Here is a 10,501-nt window from a genome sequence, read left to right on the forward strand (position 1 = left end):
CCTATATTTTTGGTCAAGTTTGAATAAACTACATACCTCTATAACAAAACTAAGCAGAAATTATTCCTCCAGTAACTATACATAACAATAAGGTGTCTTTTCCTAGTTATTTTCCGGAACTTTCCTCCCCCTTTCTCATCTTCACCTTCCAATTTAGAAATAACCTCCCCTTCAATTCAATGACTCATAAAAAGCCTGTAAAGGAAAGTGGAAAAGCCAAAATAACTTCAGAGATGTCTGAATCATTCAGTTGAAGGAAAGATCAGACATTGACCATGATAAGATGGAATCCAAGACATAAGGCAAGCCTGAACTAACATCCCATAACAAATGAAGTAACATGCAAATGTGAAGATGCTCCAATGAGAAGGAGATATCAGTATGTCCTTTACACAGCCTTTTAATATATTACCAGCAGCTTTATTCTCTCTAGTCTTGGCAGTGTGCCCTACCTACCAATTTTAGAGCAAGTTAGAAGGCAATTAATGTCCTGGCAGATAGGAAACAATAACGTCATGGGAGGGCATAGGCATTATTATGGTACTTTGGGTAATAATGGCTCTTGCACAGCCCTAGTGACTAGGTGCCATAGAGAACATAGAATTAGGCCAGCCTCACTAAGAGGACTTGCCATCTAAGTTCAGGAACTCAACAAAATTACTATCACAAAACTAGGAAAATTGCCACAAAGGCCAGCTATTCATTCTATTTCATATACTAAAGAAAAAAAGTATTCATAAATGTTTTTGCTCATACATGCATGTACACTTCTACCATTCCCATTCCTTGTGAAAATCAGTTAAGAAAAGAAATGTTAAATAAACATGTACAACTCAATAAGAAGAGAGAAAACCTTAGCGAAGGAAAGTTTTAAGGAACATTCTTTGATCCAAAAGAAGGCTATTGTGCTTTGGAGGCCAATGCAGTACTGGAAAGGTTTTTGCTTGGACCCTACGTGTTGGTTTTGTGTGCACAAGGTAACCTTAGAACGTAATTGCTCCATCCAGCTTCTCTTTTCTTTCCTGTGTTATGTGCTTCTCCACCGCTCTCGAGGCCGCCTCTTAGAAAGCAAGAACACTGGAGTCGGGGAGTCTGCAGCTTTGTGTTATGTGGCTGGCTGTCGAGGTGGTGCAGATGGTATCTCTTCAGAGCCACTTGAGCAAGACCAAGATGGCAGGTATATTAAAGGCAAAAGTACCCTTTATAAATCCTGATCAGGTGGAAAATGAAGGACTTAGAGTGATGTCCCAGTATCTAAGGAGCAACAGGGTTTGCCCTGGGCTTTACTGTATGCTCATGCTACTTTTTACTCTCTTTTCTTTGCTATTCCTGTGCTCTTTGCATCATATCACTTTTCAAGGGAGCAGAATCTGAATCTCCTTTCATTTCTATTTTAGTCCACGGGGGCAGTCTCACTAGGGAAAAGCTCCATTTTTTGTTTTTGGACTTTTCCCCCCTGGATTCTATACACAATTCCAAACAGATTAGAGAAACAAACAACTAGTCGAGAGGAAAATCACTCAGACAGCAGACAAGAGCCAGAGCCGCCTGCTCATAGCAGTTGGAGGCAGGCCAAGATATTTGATAAGAGGTGGTTCCCCAGGTTAGGGATCCCTGAAGGTGGAGGCTGACAGAAATGAAGGGGTTGGAGAAGAGAGAGGGGAGACAGAGAAAGATAGACATAGAGATATACAGATAGAGATGAATAGAGATGAGACAGAGAAGGCCAGCAGAGAAGAGGGTAAGGAAAGCTAGAAAGGGAGTCAAGAGGCCACAGTCAGAGTGCTGAGTTAGCTTAGATAAAGCCATACCCCCACCTCCCTGGCTCTGGACTTTATACCAGGTTGCACAATTACACCAACCGAATCTGGCCTCTGCCACTGTTTGAAAGGAGAACTGTGCCAGACATCCACTATATGGAACCATTGCTCTCCCTCCACCTGGAAATCCTCCCTGAGCTCAAACCTGCTGCTCTGGCACAGGGCAAAGCTGACAAGGAAGGATAGATTCCTGCAGCCAGACAATGAATGTATCTTCATTAGATTTCATAAAGGTGACCACTGGCATGAAGCTCTGGATGAATAAAGGGAAACTGGAAGAAGACATTTTTACCATCCCAAATTGGGGAGCTTCCAACACAAGGAAATGCCAAGCTGCTTTCCATGCTTGACTAAAACACTGTGGTTTCAAAGTTCAAGGCTCTGTTCCATGGAGGGAAAGAAACACACACACACACACAAATCAGTGGAAAAGGATGTTCTCTCGGGCAGAACCATTGCTTTCCAATTCTAGGGCTCATGTGATTTTTAAATAGAACATCATACCTTCTCATTACTCAATGCATGCATTTTCATCCTCAAGAAAATTGTGTCGGGGCCAGCCTGGTGGCGCAGCAGTTAACTTCACCCGTTCAGCTTCTCAGCGGCCCAGGGTTCGCCAGTTCGGATCCCAGGTGTGGACATGGCATCGCTTGGCATGCTGTGCTGTGACAGGCGTCCCACATATAAAGTAGAGGAAGATGGCGTGGATGTTAGCTCAGGGCCAGGCTTCCTCAGCAAAAAGAGGAGGACTGGCAGTAGTTAGCTCAGGGCTAATCTTCCTCAAGAAAAAAGAAAAAAAAGAAAATTGTGTGTACCCCTTACCCACCTTGCATATTATAGGTAAGATGGCTTGAGTGCTTGTAAAATGGACGGGCTGCAGCTTTTAGCTCTGCCATTGTGCTTTTGAATGGAGCCCCTGGTTACTATCACCAGATCTGTGGGTAGATCAGCCATTCTTCTGCAGCAGGGAGTAGGCTGCTCAAAATACTTCGCACCATTTAAACTTTTGTCCATCCCTGTTTTACACACACACAAAGAGTTTCCTGGAAACATGGCTACACTCCAAGGATTTCAGAGAGTAGAACACCTTCTGGAACTCCAGTTTTCTAATCACTTGGAATCTCATAAGAAAGTAAACTTGAACTCAGACTCTTGAATCTAAATGTGTTCAAATCCTGGTTCTGCCATTTACTAGCTGTGTGACTTTGGGGAAGTTGATTCATCTCCCTAACTTTCAGTGTCTTTGTCTACAAAATGGGATACGTATTAGATATCTTTTTCTGCATAACAAATTACCCGAAAACATAGTAACTTAAAACAACACTTATTGTCTCCATTTCTGTGGGTCAGAAATCGTGGTGCAGCTTAATTTGGTCCTCTGGCTCTGGGTCTGTCTCAGGGCTGCAGTCATCTCAAGTCTCAGTCGGGATGGATCTGCTTCCTAGCTCACTCACATCATTGTTGACTCAGTAGCTCACAGGCTTTAGGCTAAGGCCTTAGATCCTCATGAGCTGTTGGCCTGAGGCCTCCCTCAGTGCCTTGCCTTGTGGATCTCTCCATAGAGCATCTCAAAACATGGCAGCTTGCTTCATCAGAGAAGCAAGCAAGAGTGCAAGAGAGAGGGCCAGCAAGAGAGAGACTGCTAGCAAGACATAAGTCATAGTCTTTTGTCATCTAATCACAGAGGTGACATGCCACACTCTATGAATTAGAAGCAAGCCATTAGGTCCAACCCACAGTCAAGGATGTAAATACCAGAAGGAGGATCATTGGAGCCACTTTAGAAGCAGCATACCTTAGGATAATAATAATAATAATACCTACTGGTATGTTTTGTTTAAAGATTAAATGAGAGAATATGTTCAATTCAGGGCCTGGCATATATTATATAACTGGCATATATAATAACTATTATTACTATTAATGTTATTATTGAGTATATGATTGGTTTCCTTTTCCTTCCAGCTACTAGAAGGAAATCTTTTATGAGGAGTAAATGAGATAATCTATGTAATTCAGGAAGGACTTAACACACAGTAAGTGCTCAGTAACCATTAGTTATTATTAACGTGATATGAGAGTATGATACCTGGTTGCCTGTCAACGCTACTGAAAGGATATGCTATCACGATGGTAACTTTTCCATCATGATCTTATATTCAAATATTTTATCTCATTTATCCGTGTGTACTCTATACTTGCCAGATCACAATTCCAGATTTGGGGTTTATTAAATATGACCAACAAAGCCATGATCCAGTCTAATTTCCTGCCTGCCCTATACTAAGAATGACATGCTTAAACCCAGCAAGATGAGCTAATTATGGCAGCACCTCCTATATGCAGAAATCTGAGCCTGGCTCCAGGAAAGTTCCGGAGAGAGGGGAGTGTGCCCAGAACAAACAGGGACTCAGCTAAGTGATCTTCGTCTCTTTCAAAAGAAGCTGGTGACTGTGTAGTCTGCTCAGTTAGTCCTCAACTGAGGATGAGAGAAAGGGGGATCCTATCCAGGCTCTGTGGGTGGAGTAAGGGCACCCAAGAGGAAGTTTCCACCCTGGATCGGGAGGAATAAGAACCAAGAGAGTGAAGAAAGAGCAATTTTGCAATTAGAAAACTGGAAGAAGAGAGTCCAATTTGCAACATGAAAGAAACATCACTAAGAGGTTGGAGTGACCCAGCAAGCTGGGTTGAAGCTGGCTTCCTTATAAGGGAGGAGGATATGGAGGGTTGGCCTGTGGCCAGAGAAAATGAGGAACTATAATCAAGGAAACCCCATTATTTTGGCTTTGAGTCATTTCTCAGGGCTCACCCATGATTATTATGTGAGAAAGATGGGGGGGAAACCCTCCTAAAGTATAAATGACTTTAAACCAAAAGCAATGGAGAAAAACAAAGGTCCAGTTGCACAGCTCAGCTCATCTTCTCAGCCAGGGGCATCTGTGCAATTGCTCTCTCTCTTTTCCTCCCCCACCCCACCCCCACCCCATATTTGTACATGTTCTTTTCTTCTGTCTGTGTTCCATGCAGAAGAAAAAATTATCCTCACAAGGAGATGTCTTAATATCCTTTAGACTGGAACTGTTTTCTGATCCGGTTACCTTCTCGAGCAGTTTCTGCCATGGTCCTACACTTTTAGAGCTCAATAAATACCCACAGATAGTGACAGTTTACGCCTCTTCCTCCAAATCAAGTCACCTGTGCAGCTCTGATTTCACAGGCCCACTGATTTTCTGAGATGCATCAGCCCTGGCCCTTTCTCCTACAGACACTGTCCCAGACCTTACCAGATTCTTGCACAGAAAGGCTCAAAGCAGAAGCTGCTAAGAAAATTCATTGAGGTTAGAAGAGAGGTGTGTAGCAATAACCAAGTTCCTCTTTCTGTGACTCTTGTCTTCTCTCCTTCTAACTCCATGTTTCCTCTGTGTTTGAGAAAAAGGAAACTTGTAAGTCTCAATGCCTCTCAGTAGCCCGAGAAGACCTCTGTCTGCTCCTCTGCAGGATGGCTGCTCTTAGAAGGGAAAGAAAGGGTGAGGAGATGAGGACCTGCCCCCAGGAAGTCTGCCTACACAATAGGGATGGTCCATTTATTTATTCAGCCCTTTCCTGCAGGCAGCCAGAGCAGAAGCCATTTCATTTTGCCCTCAGGAAGTGTATTTAGTGGTAGGCTTTCTTTCTTTTCCTGTTAGTTTCCTGCAAAAGGACATCAGTGTCTTCTCAGTGCAGCAGCTGATAAGAAGGATGTTGTTGCTCAAGTGGAGACAGACAAACATTTCTCGCAGACCCAGACCATCCCAAGGGCATTGAGAACTGGGCCTGGGTGTGGAACTAGAAGAACCTGATTTTCACGCCTATTTCCCTGGTGCTGTCTTCCTCCCTGAAATACTCTCTCTAGTGGGATACAATAATTACATCTTCCACTTGTGTAGAATTTCACACTTTTCCAAGGCAGCAGCACACTGTACAGAAGCAGAGTTGGAGGCACTATATGTGGCACAGCCTGGGAGTTACTTTGGGGAGTTAATATGAGGAGACAGCTTTGGGTTTAACATTATGTCCTGGGAAATTATACAAATAGTATAGGTTTGTCCTAAGTAGGATTCCATTTACTAGCTCCTACTCATCCTACAGATTGCACCTTCAAAGTTACTACTGACATCCCCTCTTCTAGCCACCATTGGGTTGAGTCCCCCTCTTGTGCACACTGCACTTCCACGTTGGATACACACATCCCCTGTGTAAACTTGCTTAGTGCCTCTCCCTCCTGCAGCATGTCAGCACTATGATAGCAAGAACCACATCCATCAGGCTCACAGCTACCTAGCACAGGGTCTGGGCCACAGTAGTTCACTAAATGTTTAGTGAATGAATGAGTCAGGAGTTGTCTCTAAGCCACTCTACACCATCATTTATTTTGGGGTGGTGCTCTGGGAGTTATAAAAAAGGCATGTGCTAATTATCACATAATGATCACTAGTGGTTGTAGTAATTAGTAGGTAAAAGCACAGTGGTGAAGTATGACTAAATAAAGCCCTCCAACAATGTGCATGGGGCCATTCCTGCACTCTGAATTTGGGATCTGTTTCCTTTTGGACTCCCATAAACAGGGTCATTCCTTTGGGGAAATTCTGTTCGGAGTTGCCAATACTGGGGACAGGGAGAGCTCAGTTTCCTCTGACTCGGTAAAACCATTCCGATCTTAAAATTAAATTAAAATACTGGGTCAATGTTGGCCCTCTTCACTTTTAGGCTCTGAGATGAATTTCCCCATCAAGGGTCTGCAATGAGTCATCCCTCCTCCAGATTAAAAAAAAGAAGCAGAAGACGTCAACTCCCTCAGGATAAGTGATGGAGCCAAAGACTTATCCTGCTAATCTCCTCTTCCCACTGGGGCCAAAGTTCATGGCCTTGGCACGACAGGGGAACAAGAGGGGAATTTGAGAGAAAAGGCTTTTCCTTGCTATTCCTTCCTACCTCACAAGCTCTTGGTCTGTGGTTTCCTCTTTCTTCTGCTGAGGGGAGGTGAGGGTAGAGATAGAAAAAGAAGAAGAAGAAGCCAGAGGACACACTACTTTGATGGCCCAAAGACTGTCAAGGGGAGGTGTAAATTGGGATGAAGGAAAACAAGACATGAAGAATCTCTGGAGATTCTTCAACGATTCTCACATCGTGGATAACCAAGGCATGGCCCAGTTGCCAGGACACCAGGGAACCAGAAATGCAGTTAGTGGGAGGTGATGACAGCAAAGAAGCAGGCAAATCTGATACAAAGGCCTCTACAAAGAATTACACCCTGTGGGAGCACCACAAACTGCCTGAGACTGGGTATTGACGAGAAGGAGTGGGCGTTGAGTGTGAGATCTTGAATCAGGAGGCCCACACTCTGTTTCCAGCTCTGTCATCAATTTACGGGAGGACAACAAGCAAAAGATGAATGTCAGAGATGTGGCTTCATCAGCTACCTATGTGATGGGCAGATGTTTGTGAGATGCTTTGAAATCTCTAGATGAAAAGAAAGGCCAGTAAAAACTATTATTATTTGGAGTGTCGATCACACAGGAGCCAAGCATCTTTGAGCTCCCGTATTAGAATCAGAGGCCGGTCTTTTCATCTTGGGTGGACCAGTCCTTGGAGATCTGTTTTCTAACAAACTCAGTTGAGAGCAGGGTCATTGTTGAGGTTTTTAAGGAATACAACCAGAAATCTCATCACTAGAGTATTAGGAATTTCCAACCAAGTTCCAATAAATTTTCGGTGTGGACACATCCTGGCCTGGCCTAACTTGCCTAGAGGGATGTACAGGCTATGACCTGATAACACTTTTCCCTCTCCGTCTCTTTCTGGAGCCCTCCTTCTCTCCTTTATATGGGCATAAGGCTATTTAGAAACTTTGACTCATCAAGGGACACTTGGAGATTCCAAAATGATCACCCCAATTGTGGCTCTCCATCTCCCACCACTTAGCCTTTTTTTTTTTTTTTAAAGGAAGTAGTTAAACCAGATCCTTTTTCTTTCTATTTGGCAGGTACAAGACCCTGGTATTTTTCTCTGTTCACCCCCTTGTATACTTTACTATAAATATTCCTGCCCCTCTCCCTCCTCTGGTCTGTTCCACATACCAACTAGATTGTCATTACAAAGGGATATGTTGGTCATCGGGCTCTTAAAGTATATTCCCCTTCCTGATCTCTCCAAAGCTAACAGACTGACTAGACTCATAACAGGACTTTAACCCAAGTCTGCAACAAATGCTTACCTGTCCTGAATGACCTAAGCAGCAGCCATCTCAGGTCACAGTCATCACAGGAACAGATATTATTTTTCTGCTATTGCACAAAGTAGACAAAGTTTGTCTAGCTGATGCAGAATGGATCACTTGATAAAGCCAGAGCTGCTTGTAAACCCAGAAAAATCTCAAGAATGGGCATGTGACTACTAAGCATGCTTTAGGGGAGGATCTGAGCTAAACCTATAGTATCACAAATAGCATGGATAAGATCAACATGGACTTATCTCCCAAATCCCCAAATCCTAGGATTTCAATGTCATTTACAAACTTCCAGTAGAGATAAGATTAGGACTGATAAAAAGGAACACTACTTCAAACATTTGGTAAGAAATGCACAGAACTCATTATCCAAGGAGGGAATGTCATCAGAATACAAAAAAGATCAGAGCAAATTTATGAATTGCAGAGCTATACGTGAGTGAACTAGCCATTTCTCAGCCATGGTTCTCTATCAGAATTCCAGCTCTCCACCCTGGTTCCAGGGATTATTCCACTTCACTAAGTTGGAGTAGGGTTCATGGATGTGTATTTTATTTTTGCAAATCACCCTCAAGTGATTCTGATTCATAATCAGGTTTGAGGACCACTACTTACATAACCTGTCCTCCAAAGTAACAGACTATTGAATGGACTATAGGTCTGACCCAGCCTTGTAATCCAAATGGCCTAATTGTCAAACTGCTTGGTTAGTGAATGACAACTCACAGACAGACACAGCTGGTATCCTTGTGACATGGAACAAACTCCAGAGCAGCCGTTAGACTCTGGCTCCACTGATCAAATCTAGTAGTATAATAATTCTCTGGTCCCTGGCTTATTTAGAACCTTCTCCAAGATCTGTGACTTTCCCACCTCAGGAATGAATGAGTTGGTGATTTTTACAACAAGGTACTACCTTTGGAAAGAAATATTCATATTTACCTACCAAAATAAGGTGCAGACTTCTTTAAACATTTCCTTTGTGGCTCTTTTTGCATAGGATTAAACAGAGGACTAGCATTAATTCATTCAGTAAATATTCATTGACTGAAAATTAGATACATACATTATGCTAATAGTTTGTTGTTGAGGATATAAATAATAACATCGTGGTAAAACAGGCCAGATGTGGTCCCTAGCTTCTTAGATACCTAACAGTCTCTCAAGATTTTTTAATTTTGTTATAGTGGCTGGGTACAGTGAAACAGCCATCCCGGGAAACTCCACCTAAGGGTCATTCTCCTCTGTTAGGAACACAGCATTTGAGTTCTTCAGAAGGTAGAGCCAACCTGAAGCCAAGGACAACTGTAAAAGGAGATGTTCATCTTTCCTTCTTAAATGTACCTACAAGTGAAGGATAAAAATGAACTTCCAGGGGCCAGCCTGGTGGCGCAGCGGTTAAGTTCTCATGTTCTGCTTAGGTTGTCCAGGGTTCGCCAGTTGGGATTCTGGGTGCGGACATGGCACTGCTTGGCAATCCATGCTGTGGTAGGCATCCCAGTCCCACGTATAAAGTAGAGGAAGATGGGCATAGAGGTTAGCTCAGGGCCAGTCTTCCTCAAAAAAAAAAAAAGAAAGAAAGAAAGAAAAGAACTTCCAGAGGATGAGAACTATATCTTATTTATTACCTTTGGATTCCCAATATCAGATACAGTTCTTTGTGCACAGTAAGTATTCAGTGTTTTTGAATGAGAGAATGAATGAATAAAGCTTAAATCTCAGTTCTGCCACATTTGTATACTGTACAAGTCACAGAATCTTTCTGACCTTCTGCTTCCTCATGATTGGAACAAAAACTACCTTGCCTACTTGTTATACAATTAGAAATCATGTTTTAGGAGCCATTAGCACTGTAGTGTCATAAGGCAGGTACTCAACAAATGGTTGTGGTGATGGTACATGATTGTTACTCTGACAATGGGTAACCAGAGGCTTCCAGAACTAACTTGTATGGTCAAACTGACACCTAGTGGTGCAATCTTAGAACACACACCAAAAGTGTAGTCAATTGCTGGTTTGAAACATATTGGGGCATAACTAGAAACTACTAAGAGTACCTGCTTTGGGGCCAGCCCGATGGCATAGTGGTTAAGTTCTGTGCACTCCACTTTTGTGCTCCAGGGTTTACAGGTTCAAACCCCAGGTATGGACCTACACACTGCTCATCAGGAGATGCTGTTGTGGCGTCCCACATATGAAAAAATGGAGGAGGATTGGCACAGATGTTAGCTCAGCAACAATCTTCCTCAAGCAAAAAGAGGAAGATTGGCAACAGATGTGAGCTCAAGGCCACTCTTCCTCAAGCCCAACCTCCCCCAAAAAGAGTACCTGCTTTGCACAAGTAACATGATTTAATCCTGACTAGTGACTTTCAATCCTGACTGCATGTTAGAACAACCTGTGAAGCTTTTAAAAT

This window comes from Equus quagga, chromosome 20 (assembly GCF_021613505.1).
Source record: "Equus quagga isolate Etosha38 chromosome 20, UCLA_HA_Equagga_1.0, whole genome shotgun sequence".
Taxonomy (NCBI): Eukaryota; Metazoa; Chordata; class Mammalia; order Perissodactyla; family Equidae; genus Equus; species Equus quagga.